We start from the raw sequence: 15,201 nt of genomic DNA on the forward strand, positions 1-15,201 counted from the left end.
TATTAAACTAAATCTTTTTGACATTAAAAGTAATTATCCCCAAACCAATATTACAAGAATGAAAATTACCCTACCCGCCCCCCTCCTTTCCCTCGCGTCTTTCTAAATAAATAAATAAATAAATATCGCTTCCCATCGACGCTTCTTCCAATCTGGAAGTTCAGTTAATCTAACACAGACATGAGATTGGAAACATTTTTGGTTTAATGTTAGGTTTCTATATATGGCAAAATAAATGGATTAATTAATTAATTTGTAAAAGCCCGTTTTCAAGTTCCTGAAGCATTTCCTACTCCTCCCTAAATGGGTGGGTGACTGCAAGATGGGAGTGACCTCGGAAGGGATGGGCGCATGCAGGTGGGGAGGGGACCAGCGTGGGAAGCGGAGCCCGTGCCCCCCCTGCATTCCGGCTGACGACGCTGGGCACTGCAAGGGGTTGGACTAGATGACCCTCGTGGTCCCTTCCAACTCTACAATTCGATGATTCTATGACCTTTCTGACTGCCAGACGTTCCTCTTCTTCTCAAGAAGCCCCGACCACAGGGCCATTAAGATAATGGTGCTATTTAGTCTGATAGGCAGGCAACCGGTCTTAAACGTGGACTTGATGTTGGCAAAATACCACAGACACCATCTGATCTCAATGAGGACTAGAAACGTTTCCACTGGGATGCGTAGGATCGCTGAAACCTTAGCACCCTCAGTGGCTTGGCTCTGAATGAACCCTCCAATTCTTCATCCATCCAGACTTTCGGACAAATGTTGCTTCGCACGGGGATAGTCATTTGACTTGAGTTAGACATGGTTTATAATTGCCAACCCTCCGTTTTAAAGGGGATTCCTTGATTTTTAGGAGTCACAAGCCCCTCCCCCAAACACATCTCGAAATCTCCCTCTCAGGTCATTTCCCTATATGTCTGGGGCGGGGGTGAGCCGTACAGGTGAGGTGTGTTTGCTGACCCCATCGGTTTTGGGATGCCCACAGGTGAGCAATTAGATCGGGAACTCAAGTGTTAGGATGATTGCTCCAGAGCCGTAGCAAATCAAGTAAATCAGTAAAAATACTTAACCGAGGTTCTGCCACCCCTAACATGAAGCCTGCACCGCTCCAACATGAAACCTACCCAGAACCATCCGCTTCTCCCGCACAGCTCTGAGAAACCTTTGCCCAAGCAGATCCACTGGCTGGCTGTACCCGGAATAGCTCTGCGTAAAATAGTCTATGGGGTGGTTGCAGGTAGCCTCAGCCCTTCAGTCAAAGAGCCTAGCCTTTCACTTAATCTAGAACCCAGCACAGCAAACAACCATGCTGGTCCAACACCTGCTTTCACCCAGCGCATCAAGGAAGTTTACAAGCTGGCCCACCCCACCCTGCAACCATTATTCCGAGCTACATTGCCTTTGAACTGGGTTTAACTGTCCTGGCTGAAAACCTTGGCAGGCCTCCAGGCCTCTGCCTAATCTCCTTCTAAGCCAGAGGTTGTGGCCACATCCTGTGGCAGCGAATTCCACCAGCTAATTATGTGTGGTGTGGCGAAGCGTTGTCTTGCTCTACCGTCAAACAACCATGTCTTTGCTTGACCCCGAGTTCTAGCATTCTTAGAGAGGAAGAGGAAATTCTCCCTTACTTTCTACAAAACCATTCATGATTTTATCAACCTCTGCCATGCGCCCACTTAGCACTCTCTTTTAAAAAAAAAAGCCAAACGCTTTCCTTGTAGATAATGTTTTCTAACACCTCGATAAATTGGGATGTGCTTTTTTCATAATTGTACGAAATAAATCAAATACCTGGTCCCATGATTTTTATGTAAGGGTCTTATATAAGTCCGGTGGCTTTATTTTCAATCCATTTCCGAGATGGATTTTATCTTTTCCCTATCTCCATTGCATGCTTAGTTAATATTTTCACTGAGCAGTGCACCACAGCTCCAATATATTTTTTTTCTGGAAAGTGACGATCAGTTTCGATGTCATCATATGATGTCATATTTGAAGTTTTGGGTTTTGCCCCAGTATGCATCTCTTTACATTTAGTGGCAAATCTCATTTGCGATTTTTACTGTTCATTTGTCCAGTTTCTAACGATTGCTTTAGAAATCAAAAGGCGGCGCTTTCCCGATCCTCAATAGTTACTCGTTGTTGACTTCAGATCCTGTAGTACACGTTAAATAGGACCGGTTCCAATACAGATCCCTGAGAGATCCTAATGTTCGCATCTCTTCATTGTGCAAACGGTCCATTAATTCCAGTCCTCCGCTTCCTGTTCTTTAACCGAGACTAATCCGCGAGATGACCAAGCTTATTATCCCATGCTGCTAAATTTACTCGGAAGTACCGGGAGACTGAAAAACCTAAATGATCATCTCCAACTCCCTTAATTCAATGAGTCTGCTCCAAGTATGGCTAACACTGGACCCAAAGTTTTTTCTCTCTCTGCATGCCTAAATTCACTATTTCTATCAGATTACTTCCCACTCACATGTTTGTTGGCACACACAAATAATTCTTTTGCAGAAGCCTTGCTAATTCTTCCTCCACAAGGCTTATTCTTCTGTATCTTGAATTATGGGTCGCATCATTTCCCGAAGAACAGATGTTTACACTGGCAGGCCTGTAATTTCCCAATCCTCTGCCATCCCACTAATTGTTTTTTAAAATCGGCGTCAGTTTGATTATCAGTTCACTGGTAAGGCGGCCAGTTTTAGTGTTAGAATGCTTTTTTTGTGGTCGTTACATGTTCATCAATTTCACGTTTGACTTAGTCCTTCTTCCTATATTAAAAAACTAAACTAAACTCTGACAAATATTGCTCTGTGGCAACAACGTTTCAACAACGGGGCTCGGGCCAATGTCACGTAGACCCATTTCTGGGGATAATGGAAATGTTAGACCTACACTTCACAACCGGTTACCTCCATTTGCCAATCTATAGAAACCCCCTTGGGATGGGGAAAGAGAGGCGATGGTTCTCCCAGAACGTGGCAGCAGAAATGCCTTCTTCCGTGCCCGTTTGATTTCCGCTCACTTGAAGCGAGAACCTGGGCTGGCCTGGGCAGAGAGCGCGCGGGGGGCGCCCATCGCTCCATTCCCTCCAGCGGGCCTCGGGCTTCCATTGGAGCCAAGCGCTCTTCCCTCCAGGGGCAACTCACAAGCCTCTAGGTCGGGAACTGTTTGATGCCTCCCTTGAACTTTCGGCGCTAGTCCAAGAAATGTCACCAGAAACAGCCAATCAGACTGGTCTTTTCTTTCTGCGGCGCTCCCAGAGGAGGCAGAAGAAAGTCTTGAAGGGAGAGGTCCCCATGGTGCCCTCCGCCTTGCGCCCCCTCTGGCAGGCTCCAGTGCAGCACCTCCGCGCCTGCCTGCCTCCCGCCGCTCCCCCTCGGCCCCACCTTCCCGCCCGCCCGTCCCCCGCGGCGCTCCCTTCTCCCCGGCCTCGCTTCCCTCCCTCCCCCCCCCCCGGCCTTCCCTTGAAGACCTGCTAAACTGAGCTAATTTTAATTGCATGTTTCAACTTCGCTAATTAAATCGAGGGGGCTAATTAAAAGTGACTAAGGAACAGTTTTCAGCAGAGGGGCTTCTCCCGCTCGCCGCGCGCAAATCTTCCCCGCAGCCAGAACCGGAGAAGCCAGCGGCTCCTCGGCGAAGCGCCCCCTTCCTGGGCTCTCCGGCCGCGGCGGGGAGGCGGCGGCGCCTCTCCTTCCCGCTCCCCCTCCCTTCTCGGCGGGGGACCCCGCCCTCGGCCGTGCCCTTCCTGCAGCCTCTTCGGCTGGGCCGCGGCCTGAGCTGGCAGCGCCCCCTCGCCCCGTCCTCGCTTCCTGGCCTGGCCACGCGAGCGCCGCCTCCAGTTTCGCGCCGAAGGAACCGGCCTGCGCAGGCGGCCCGGGCCTAACTCCAGCCCGGCTGCCCCCAGGCCAAGAGGAGCGCGTTGCCCGGCGTCAGGGGTGAATCTTGACCCCATCCCACCCCTCAAAAAGCCTTGGATCAACTCAGAGTAGAATAAAAGGTTATGGAGAGCCATGGGGGAAGAGTTGGCCCCGGGCTCCCTCCTATTGCGCCCGCCTCCTAAAAGGAGAGGAGAGAGGGAGGGAAAGAGGGAGGGCAAGGCCCGTCTCTCCCCCACCCATTTTTTTTTTGCTACTTTCCTGACCCATAGAGGCGCCAGCACCCTTCTCCCAGGATCCCCTGTACATTTTCTTCCCCACCTGAATGCCTGTTTATTTCTTCAGCCACTGCCTCCTGTTTCCACCAACTCCACCTTCTTCCCCATCCTACAGTAAGGCTTTTTCCTAAAGCATATGCTAACCCTGATCACTCAGCCCTCCCTCAGCAAGTGCTCCTTTAAATAGAAGCACTTCTATAGATCCCTCCAGCTGCAAGCCCTTCCTCATTCCATAAACTCGCAGCCGAAATTCTGGAGACAATCTTTACCAGTTCTGCACACTTCCTGTAGGCAACAGAGACTGGCTCTCAAGCACTGGAGTGTTTGAGGTAAGGGCACAATTCACCTGGGTGTGTTATTAATATATTAATTGCTTTAACATTTAGTTTTTCTTTCTTTTTAAAAAAGGTTTGTCAAGTGATTGAGTTTTAGTTGCTGTACCTCTTTGGATAATTGCTGCTTTAATACCAACAAAATAGTATTATGTCTTTAGAATTATGCCAACTTTATTAGCAGTAGTGAGGGTGGTAGTATTAAATAGCAACCCATTTATCACATAGAAAATCATTAAGAGATGCACACAGATTGCATCCGACAGCACTATCAGTAACACAGCCATTCACAGAGGACCGCTGGTTACAATCTGATTAATACGCAGTGAACAAGTTAATGGATTAGCTACAGCAATTAATCGGCGTGCCTCCCCTCTCTGCTGCACCAGAACACAAGTTCATCACCAACAGTGCAAAACCAGACTAAAATACAATAGGTGTGTAGGATACCACCCCCATCTTGGGAAGTTTGTGATGAAACACCCATTGATTTGCGTTGGGCTGGATTGCACGCAGGCATAGTTTTATCTGGTGTCTTTTAAAACCAGCCATTTTTTTATTAGGCTCAGAAAGCTCCAGGCTTTTCTCTGCCTCTGACTTGCCACCATGACAAAAGTCCCACCTGCCACAGTGGAGTTTGCAGGGCCCTTTGCACAGAGCTCCCCCAAATTCCTCTCCAGGCATTGCAGTCTCCAGGCTCCATTGGCTTTCCCTGGAGGCCAACTTGGTAAATATTAAAAGAGCCCCTTTAAACAAACAGGCTCACCTTTAAAGACAAGTGCTCCTATAGAATAAGGCCCTGCGTGCTAATTGAGGGATCACCAGGGAGGCAGGGGCTAGGAAAGGGCCTGACCAGCATTCCCACAGCTATTGTATGGATTTTTAGGCTCTTAAAGAACCGTTCCCTTTCTCTCCCTTTTTATTTCCCAGCCCCTTGGGCCTGGATTAAAGTGACAGACAATTTTCCCTTCGCACCTTATTGATGCTTAAATGCACTTTGAGGTGATGTGAATAGGGCGGAGTGGGGAGGAGGGGAGGGGAGAGGGAGCTCTGTGAGAACACAATCAAGTGTGTGTGTTTGGGAGAACTACAAAGCTATCCACGCTTGAAGGTGGAACAGAAGCAACAGTTTGGGTACAAAGTATTACAGCAAAGGCTGGGAATTGGCTGTGGGCTTTAGTGCCCTTGGTCCCCCCCCCGCCCCCTTCTTCTTCTTTTTACTCCGCAAAGGCCTCAGATGCATCCAAAGCAGCCTAAGAGGCGGCATTAAGGACAACTTTCCTGGGTCAGACCACAAGCTCATCATGCCGACTCTTCGGTCTGAAACAGTGGCCGGCGCAACATGCAGCAAGGGAGCTTCTTCCCACACTGTAGAGTAAACTGAAGTGCGAAAAATAAGGCATCTGAGCAAGGAGATAACGTTTGGCAGTCAGGGAGGAAGAAAGTAGAGAGATTACTGTTTGTGTAGTAGAAGGACCTGGTTTCCCAAGCATCTATGGCTAAAGGGTTTTAGGTAGCTGGGCAAGGAAGGACACCTCCACTGTCAGAGTTATTAATCCTAAAGGGTGAGGTGGACTAATATCCTACTCAGTATAGGAAAGCAGCCTTTTGGATCCTTGTCTATGCCAGCTAGAGGGGAAATGTGCCTAAACACTGGCATTCTTGCACATTCCATGAAAGAAAGGGAGTTGGAAATAGGGTATCTTTCTCACTGTCCTGTAACTATGCATGATCTCCAGCAGGAAGCAACGGATATTGACTAAGCTGTGTTTGAAACTTTTCAGTTGAATGCACATTCTCTAATATCACTTTCAGTTATTTCAGCCGTTTAAGGAACAACTTAAACACTGTCTGCCATCTCTTCACATGTTGCGACAGTAAGTCCACTTGAGTCCATATTTCCTGAAAGTGAACAAAAAAACATGAATTTATTTTAATCCAAACACACACAACGAGGAGTGCCATATTAATGGTTTTATGCATCTATTATGCGACGTATCCAGATAACACATATTATGTATATGCTGTCCGAGTAGAATTCTTAATTTTTTTAGTTCTGTTGGTACTGAAGCAGTTCCATATTCCTGATTAATTTTGGGCCTTTACAGCTGTATCCTGTTTAAGACGAGGGAGACTAGAACAGGAAACTATTGTTCTGTGGGTGGATGCACCACGTATTTGCAAAATGACAGTGCAACATTCTCTATCCCTTATATAACTCTCAGGTGTCAGTATTGTGCCGTCCACTTTTGAATTCATTGGTTAAAAAACCCCTAGGCATTTGCTCACTGAACTTGCACTGCAGTGATAAGTCAATTCCCCCAACCACTCTGCTATTAGACAAAGGAGGTTTTTAGAAGAAGAGGTTAGGGTAAGAAACCCACCTGGAATTTCTTCACTCTAAGTAGAGGCATGTTACACTGTGTGTGTGTGTGTGTGTTTTGTATATACTCACGAGTACTTCTATTATTAGTTCACATAGTCTGAATCCTGCCCTCTCCGCCCATAAAATAAAATACTAGACTGAGAGAGCTGGTATCATCTGACTCACTTAGACACTGGATGCCTGCCTCTCATGACAACAGGAGTCACCCTAAAATCCACAATATGCCTCTTTACAGGATCAATGTTGCCAGATCAAATATCTCAAAATCGGGATACAATGTAGTGTCAGTGGTCAGGCATAGGACAGGAAGATCACCCTTAGTGAACTCAATACATATGTATATTAGATATATATATTTAATGACAGAGATCTGAAACATCCTGTGATACTAGTGTGCTGACATTACAGGGAAATCCAAATGCGGCTGACCTCCATCTTATCATGTGAGTCCATACTGTGTAATAACTCAACCTCCCCGCCCCAGGTAGGCAATTTTGTGGCAAGCCAAGCAGAAAACGGAGGAAAAGCAGCACTTCCCTCATTTGTGAGAGGCTCATTAGCAGAGCTCTTCTTGGAGTCTAATGAACGGAGCCCTTTTAAATGATATTTTATATTATCCCTACCCTTCTTGCTAACTTCAAACATGTGTTTTGTTTTGTTTCTTAAAAGGATCCGCTGGGTTCTTTTTTTGTTTTGTTTTGTTTTGTTTTTGCTTGTTTTGTTTTGTTTCAGGTAAAACCCAATCATTAAAATTCAGCCCCCGTCTCTTGCATCTGCTTCGTCTTTGCCAAATGAATTGCAGGGTGAGAGAAAAGCGATTGCATTCAAATCACAGATGGGGTGCAGGTTTTTGGAAGAAATTTGAGAAACACCATTGTCCCGAATCAAAACTCAGTCCTTTGCTCCACAAAGGGGGTTGCTTTAAGCCCTCCGAGTTCTATGGCACTTGTTTTTTAAACTTTCAGGGTCTCACACAATGGCTTGCCACCTAAATGTCACAACCACTCTAATTCCAAGTGTGTCTCTTTCACTTAAAAAAAAATTGGGTGGAGGCAGCAAAATCGAGGGGAGTGAAGGGCAGAATCATCATGCACAACTTTCCCCTTCATTGCCAGGCCATGGTCTGTTGGTAGGAACTGGGTGAAGTGTGGGATCCAATGCTTGAGTCAAAGTTGACCAAAGGACAATGACCCTACCTTTAAAGGACATTCTTCACAGGATTCGCAAGGTAATGCGATTGAAAGAACTTTATATGAGCCAGCCCTGAAGGAGATGCAACACTAAGAAAGGAAGAGAGCAACTCTAGGCATGTGCAAAATGCATCTCCCAATGCAATGACTAGCCAGTAGCAACTCCCCACCCCCAGTTGACTCTTGGCATGCATGTGTGCATGCGCGCACACAGAGACAAGGTGAGCCTTTCTCACTACTCAGGTGCCCGCAGTGGAACTGGGCTTATTATTCAAAGTTGAAAGAGTAAGGCCAGATTGTATCTCCATCCTAAAATGTTTATGAAGGAGCAGGTGTATCCTAACAGGTATCTAGGCACTACAGTTCACCTCAATTTATGGAATCCAGCAGTTACTTAATTTGCAGCAAAGGAAGGATGGGCAGTTTGTCATTAGCAATTAGTTGATGTCACAGTGGCAACAAGGTTGTAAGAAATCTATTGGTGTGGCAGCACACATACTTTGGAACTCCCTGCCTGTTGACATTAGGCAGGTGCTCTTTTTGAAGTCTGTTAAAAACATTTTTGTCTAGGCAAGCCTATCCAGAGATATAGAATGATGATGTGTGTTTTAATCAGTTTATTAAGCTTATTGTTGATAATGTTTTTAAATATTCTAAATAGTTTTTTTAAAACTGCATTTTACGGATAATTTTATAGTTCTCTTTTTGTAAACCACATTGAGGTTTTATTATAACCAAGCAGTATATAAATCTTATGAAGTAAAAAACTTAGTAGAGAAGGACAAGTTGGGATGGGAGAATTGGAACCTGAATTTCACATACAACTTGGTGGACACTGAGGGTTGAAGGTCTCAGGTTTGATCCTTGGCATCGCCATTTAAAAGGGACCCAGGCAGCTTATGTCTGAGATCCTGAAGGCTTACTTACTGCTAGTCAGAAGACTGGGGAAAGATGGGCCAATGGTTTGATGTTATAAAGCAGCCTCCTATGTTTATCAGTGCCTGTACATCAGGGACTTCTGAATGAAAACTTAAGAGTGATGGGGAAGCTATTCACTAAAATAGGGGGCAGATAATAACTTGTTCCAGGCAATTCCACTGGGATTTTGAGAGCCTCTCTTGTTCCTATTCTACATAACACACCTAAAGGTAAAGGTACCCCTGACCATTAGGTCCAGTCGCGGATGACTCCGGGGTTGTGGCGCTCATCTCGCTTTACTGGCCGAGGGAGCCGGCGTACAGCTTCTGGGTCATGTGGCCAGCATGGCTAAGCCACTTTTGGCGAACAAGAGCAGCGCACAGAAGCATCGTTTACATTCCCACCGGAGCAGTACCTATTTATCTACTTCCACTTGACGTACTTTCGAACTGCTAGGTTGGCAGGAGCAGGGACTGTGCAACGGGAGCTCACCCCGTCGCAGGGATTTGAACCGCCGACCTTCTGATCGGCAAGCCCTAGGCTCTGTGGTTTAGACCACAGCGCCACCCGCGTCTCTTCATAACATACCTACTCACATAGTAATTGTTGCCCCAGTAACTCTCAGGGCATTAAACATTCTCCAGGAATGTGATGGATAAGCATCACCACCATGTGCACTTAAATAAGAATTTCTTGCTAGAAGATGCAGATGTAAAACATCATTTTTGAGCATATACTTTCCCAAACCCTAAGAAAAGCCCGTTCTTTCTGAGTTAGATAAATCATTCCAGTTCATCGCATGTATAGCTGACTCTCATCTGATGGTCCTTTAACAGAGGAGATTGTTTATTTTGCTTGCAAGGGTGGAGGCAGAAGTGAGAATGTTTTCAGAAAGATGGGGAAGTTGAAGGCAATAATGAAAGGGAAATTTGATCTGATGGGGGCACAATGGAGTGTGTGTGTGTGGCTGCTGTTGGGGTGGATGCTAGGCGGGCTTGCTTCATTTGCCTTGCAAGTGGTGCTGATGCAACAACACCACCACCTATCTTTGCTTGTGGGCAGTGGCTCACGCAAAGTGCCAGGTTCTGTGCTGTGGTCTAGATTCTGTGCAACAGAGGAGCACACAGAAACATACAGAACACCACAGCCCTGATCATTATATTTTCAATTATACTAAATCCTTTTGGGCTCGGGGCACCTGAGAATTAGTAGCTCCTTCTCTTTAAAATACTCATATGCCCCGGGGGGAGGGGGTGTTGAGGAAACCACTGCACAGATATCTGGTTCCACTTTACAGAAGGTAGATTGTAGCTCTGTACATATTGGGGGGGGGGCAGGGGGAGAATTTTTTATTTAATTAGAACCCATTAGGTGCTTCACTGTTTGCCTCATGCTCCTCATTGCTATGTTTAATGCTGGTTTCAGTTGTCCGTTGGACTTTCTGCTTTGCCTCTTGTTTTGTTGTTTATGTTTAAGGGGTTTAACAATTGTGCATTGTATCTTATCGTCTATGTAAACTTGGCAAATTTCGATAGATGGGCAGAATAAACATGATATGAATGAATGAAACTGGGAGCCACAGGTAATTGTCTGAAAGAGCGAGGCAATCCACTACCTAATCCAAGGATTGCTTAGCATCAGTATTGATTGGGGGTTCCTTGCTCTTTCAGACACACACTCGCTGGTTTCTGAGAAAGTTTAGTTCTTTGTGAATACGAACTTCTTGGTTCCCTCAGATGTGAGTCCCAGGGAAAATTTCAGGCTTATGATGAAGACTTGACCAGGTAGGAAGTGAAGGCATTTGAAATATCCAGTTAACTCCTGGTGCCTTAAACAAGATAGGCTGCAGTTTACAAGAAGTGTTATGCAAGCACTATAATAATTTGGGTGCAGAGTTCCTCATAAATGCCAGTAACCTTAAATAGAATACAAGTAAAGATAAGCTAAATAATTGTTCAGTAAGCTAATGAATTGTTCAGTGACTTAATTCAGTGTTTTTGCCTAATTTTTGACAGCAGTTGCTAGATCAACATTGCAACAATAGCAGACACTACCGAACAGTGTTCCCTGTGTAATGCAATTTCGTTCTGAACTAAGGAGCACCATTATATTCAGTGGAACGGTGAGGTTCTTAAATGAGACCTCCCTTGAAGCAAATGGATATTTGTAATCCTATACTCTAGGAAAAGGGGGGGTTGAAAGCTTGGTTTCTCAGCATCATCACATTGGGTGTGTGGCTCTCTAGATCAGCTCTTCTAAGAGGATTGCTGTCCTGTGCATTCCTGAAGCATAGAGGGTGAGCTGGAGGCATTCTCCGCCCCCCTCCCACCCTTCACCCCCCAACACAAACAGAAGTTGAGAAGATGAGACACCCTTATTTGGGGCACAGCTGTTTAAGATGTAAAGACCCTTTAAGCATTTGGGAGCTCCTGCTTATAGCTCTGAGAAAGTAAACTTTGAATGACCCTCCAGGTTAGTTTAGTCTGGGATCTGAGAGCTGAAGGGTGGTAGAACCAGACTATGGGTTTTCCCGCCAACAAAGTGGGGGTGGGTGTCGTATCACTTCCCCTGGAAATGTGTGTTATCTTTAGGGCTGGGCACCCGCCCCCCCCCCCAGCAGAAATTGACAGAAGTCTTTTCTTCCAGCAGGGAAGGCTGCCCAGGAGCGAGGAACAAGGCACATCTTGTTGTATAGTTGTGCAATGCACAGAGAGAGGCCTGCTCTCTCCTAGCACAGCAGAGCATAAAACGAAGCAGGGTGTTTTCTGCTCTCTCTCCTTATCCACTCCTTATCCACCCTTATCCAAAAATGTGTGCACTTGGAGGCTGAGGGTGTCATTTCATGACCAGAAGTCCATGCTAAAATATAAACACAAGGCGCTGCCAGACAGCATGCTTTCCTACGTGTTATATTAAAATTTGAGGGCAAACGTTCACCTTTTGGTCTGTTATGCTCTTGAGCAACTGGGTCAGCATTCCTTTCTCCCGATCTCCGCGTTCTGCCTCCCTACCCTCATCCCAGCAGCCACAGGGACCTAGTTGGTAGCAATTATTCTTACTAGAGCTTTTACCTGCCCTTCACTGAAGAATCCAAGGGTGGGTTACAGCAATATAGAAGTACAGCTTTAAAAATGGTTTTAAACAAATGCATGCTACCTGAAGCCGCAGTTCATCTAGAACCATGACCTGAATGATATCCTACACTGGACTGATTTTTGAAAGATAAGCTGCATAACTTTGTCTCTTTGATAAGGTCCCACTTCCCCCTGCCACTCAGCACCCAGGCCATATCCACACTGCCTGCAGTTTGAGGCTGTCATGGGAGAAATAGTGATAAAACAAGTAGCTCTCTTTTAAACAGCAGTTACACAGTGGTACCTCGGGTTAAGTACTTCATTCGTTCCGGAGGCCTGTTCTTAACCTGAAACTGTTCTTAACCTGAAGCACCACTTTAGTTAATGGGGCCTCCTGCTGCCTTCACACTGCCGGAGCACGATTTCTGATCTTAACCTGAAGCACTATTTCTTGGTTAGCAGAGTCTGTAACCTGAAGCATATGTAACCTGAAGCGTATGTAACCCGAGGTACCACTGTACAGTGCATGAGAAAGAATACAGAATCCAAGCAAAAGAACAGGAACCCATCAGCATGGGTGGGCCTCACTCCAAACTAGCAGCCAGTAGTGATTCATCTTCATAGGAATAGCAAGATCAACAGTATAAACAAGTACCAAACGAAGGATAATGACTTCCTGTAGTGAGTAATTTTCAGGATCTCTTGAGACTAAATTCCACAGTGTAAAAGTTGTTAATCAGTTCCAAAATGGCAGCTTCATACTGGAGCCTGGCTCTGAAGTATGCAGTCGCCACACTCCAACAATAAAGTTTGTTTGTTTGTTTGTTGCACTTACTGGTCACCTTCTTTATTACAAAAAGTAAGCTTAAGTGACTTACAATAAAATACAAAAAAAAAATCCAATTTAAAATTAAAACAACAGAAAAGCAAAACATATTCGTATACATATACATAAAAGGCAGTCCAACACATCCCACCAACTAAAGGAGGCCACAATATCTAAAACTTTACAAGTTATAGGCCAAAAGCATGGCTGAAAAGCAATGTTTTTTCCTGGTGCCTAAAAGCAGCCATTGATGGTGCCAGGCATGCTTCCCTGGGGAGAGCACTTTGTAAGTAGGGAACCACCACTAAAAAGGCCTATTCTCGTGTGGTCAGTCTACACCTCCCTCAAGAGAGGACACATAGAGGAAGAAGACCTCAAATGATAAATGCAGGGTCCAGGTTGGTCAAGGGGGAGTCCATTGTCAAGCTCCCAGAACTACATGGCTATAAAGCAAAGGCTATAAAAACAAAAGAAAAACAAATCTCTCTTGCTGAACAGTTTAGGGACAGATTTATCATTACATCTATTTCTGACATCCAAGTGTGAGTGCAGATGCTTACATAGCCAAAACAGCCCTACAGCCCCACAAAAGGGTGGTATTAGCAGGCTCAGCTGAGTCCTAGGGTTCACCAAAGTACAACAAAACTGTTGGAAAGGGCTGTGAGGTGGCCATGGAATGCAGACTATTTGTTTTGTGTGGAAGAACCAGATAAGAAGGGGAATCAAATGGAGTATTATAGAGAGGGGCATGGCTGCATCACCTGACTGGAATAGTGAGCAGGAGAACTACACCTCAATGTTTTTTGTAGGTTCCAGTTGTGTTATGATCTGAAATTACGTACATTTTTTCTAGCACAAATCCAAGAGTTGCAAAGTGAGTCTTTAATAAGAGTCCATTACCTCCTTTTTTAGAGTGACCTATACTGAGTTTCCAATTTAAAAATCCCCTCATGTTGTGCTAACTTTAAATATAAGCATGAGCCTGAATAATGTCTAGTATATTTCTCTCCTTTCGTTGGTAGAAGATATGCCCCATGACATATTGAAATCCTCTATTTCTTAGAAAACTGGCTGCTAGTTTCATGCTCAGGTTCTGCAGGGACTTTCTCATTGGTCAGACTTTCAAATAATAATTATTTTTAATGGTGCATTCAAATAAGGACATAACCAGAGCAGTTGTTAGTTTTGCATTATCTGGAGCGGGGGGGATGTTCAGGCAATCATTTGCAGATTTACCTGTTACCTGTCATAAACATCATTTCCCTCTCCTGCTTTTATTGTTTTACTTCCTCCTCCTCCTCCTCCTCCTCCTCCTCCTCCTCCTCCTCTTCTTCTTCTTCTTCTTCCTCCTCCTCCTCCTCCTCCTCCTCCTCCTCCTCCTCCTTGTTGCAGTGACACCACTTTTATTTATTTATTTTGAACCCATTTTTCATTCATATCATTTCCCAAAGCAGGGCACAGTAAGATTCATATCATTTAATAAGATTTAAATAATATTTAACCACTTGTTGAAAAGGGTTAGGTTCCCAGATCTGTCACACCGTGATAGGAAGTTGATTTGAAAGCTTAGGAACTTCTATCCCAAATGCTTGTTTGGCAGTGGTCTCTAACCCAACAGATGCTGGGATTGCCCATTCGAGATAAGGCAAGTAACTGAAAAGAAAAGATCACAAAGGCAACTTTGCCTGTTCAATTACTTGAGAGGAAGCATGAGTCAAGCAGGGACTTGTTCATATCGAGCTAAAAGCAGGGGCCCATTGTCTTCCCCTTTTAGCTGCTGTCGCAATTTACCCGAGGCAGGAGAAAGACGACTTGGTAGTTGAAGCAGCTCTAGCAACTTAGTGGAATGGCCTTTTCTGCTAAGGAAGATGTTGGGACCGTACATCCCATCATTCCTATAGGAAAGTGTTAAAAACATGAGTGCTGCTGGATCAGACCAAAAGCCTGTCTAGTGCAGCATTCTCTTTTCCACAATGGCAAGATACCCACAAGCAGGACAAGAGAGCAATAACCCCTCTTCCACCATTGCTCTCTAGCAGCTGGTGTTCATAAGCATGCTGCCTCTACTCTGGGAGGTCAGAGGTGGCTATAATTACTAGAATTCCATTTGTATAATTGGAAGGGACCTTGAAAATCATCTAGTCAAACTTCCTGTTCCATGGTAGTTGGTAGTCTCAGTGCACTTCTTGGCAGGAAAGGAAGCTCTACTGCCTTCACTTTCCCCTTCTTCTGACCTAGGAAATTTGAGAAGGTACTGGGGAGGGGCAAGGTAAGGTGCTCAAGCACCCATTCATGTTCATGTACCCTTGCTAG

The 15,201-nt window shown here is 45.3% G+C and overlaps 1 long non-coding RNA gene across 5 annotated transcripts in view; it reads left to right on the plus strand.

Annotated features, from left to right (window-relative positions):
* The window catches only part of LOC309371417, a 47,845-nt gene that overhangs the window by 12,003 nt on the left and 20,641 nt on the right, over positions 1 to 15,201 (plus strand). The window contains exon 3 of one of the 5 annotated variants that reach the window (XR_014169082.1): positions 4,374 to 4,491. The exons of 3 other annotated variants lie outside the window; for them this stretch is intronic. This is a non-coding gene — a long non-coding RNA (uncharacterized lncRNA). Of the gene's footprint in view, positions 1 to 3,466; positions 4,492 to 15,201 lie in introns of those variants that run through there. One more of the 5 variants, XR_014169086.1, reaches the window with a different exon arrangement.

The sequence above is a fragment of the Podarcis melisellensis genome (assembly GCF_964234715.1).
Source record: "Podarcis melisellensis genome assembly, chromosome: 6".
NCBI lineage: Eukaryota > Metazoa > Chordata > Lepidosauria > Squamata > Lacertidae > Podarcis > Podarcis melisellensis.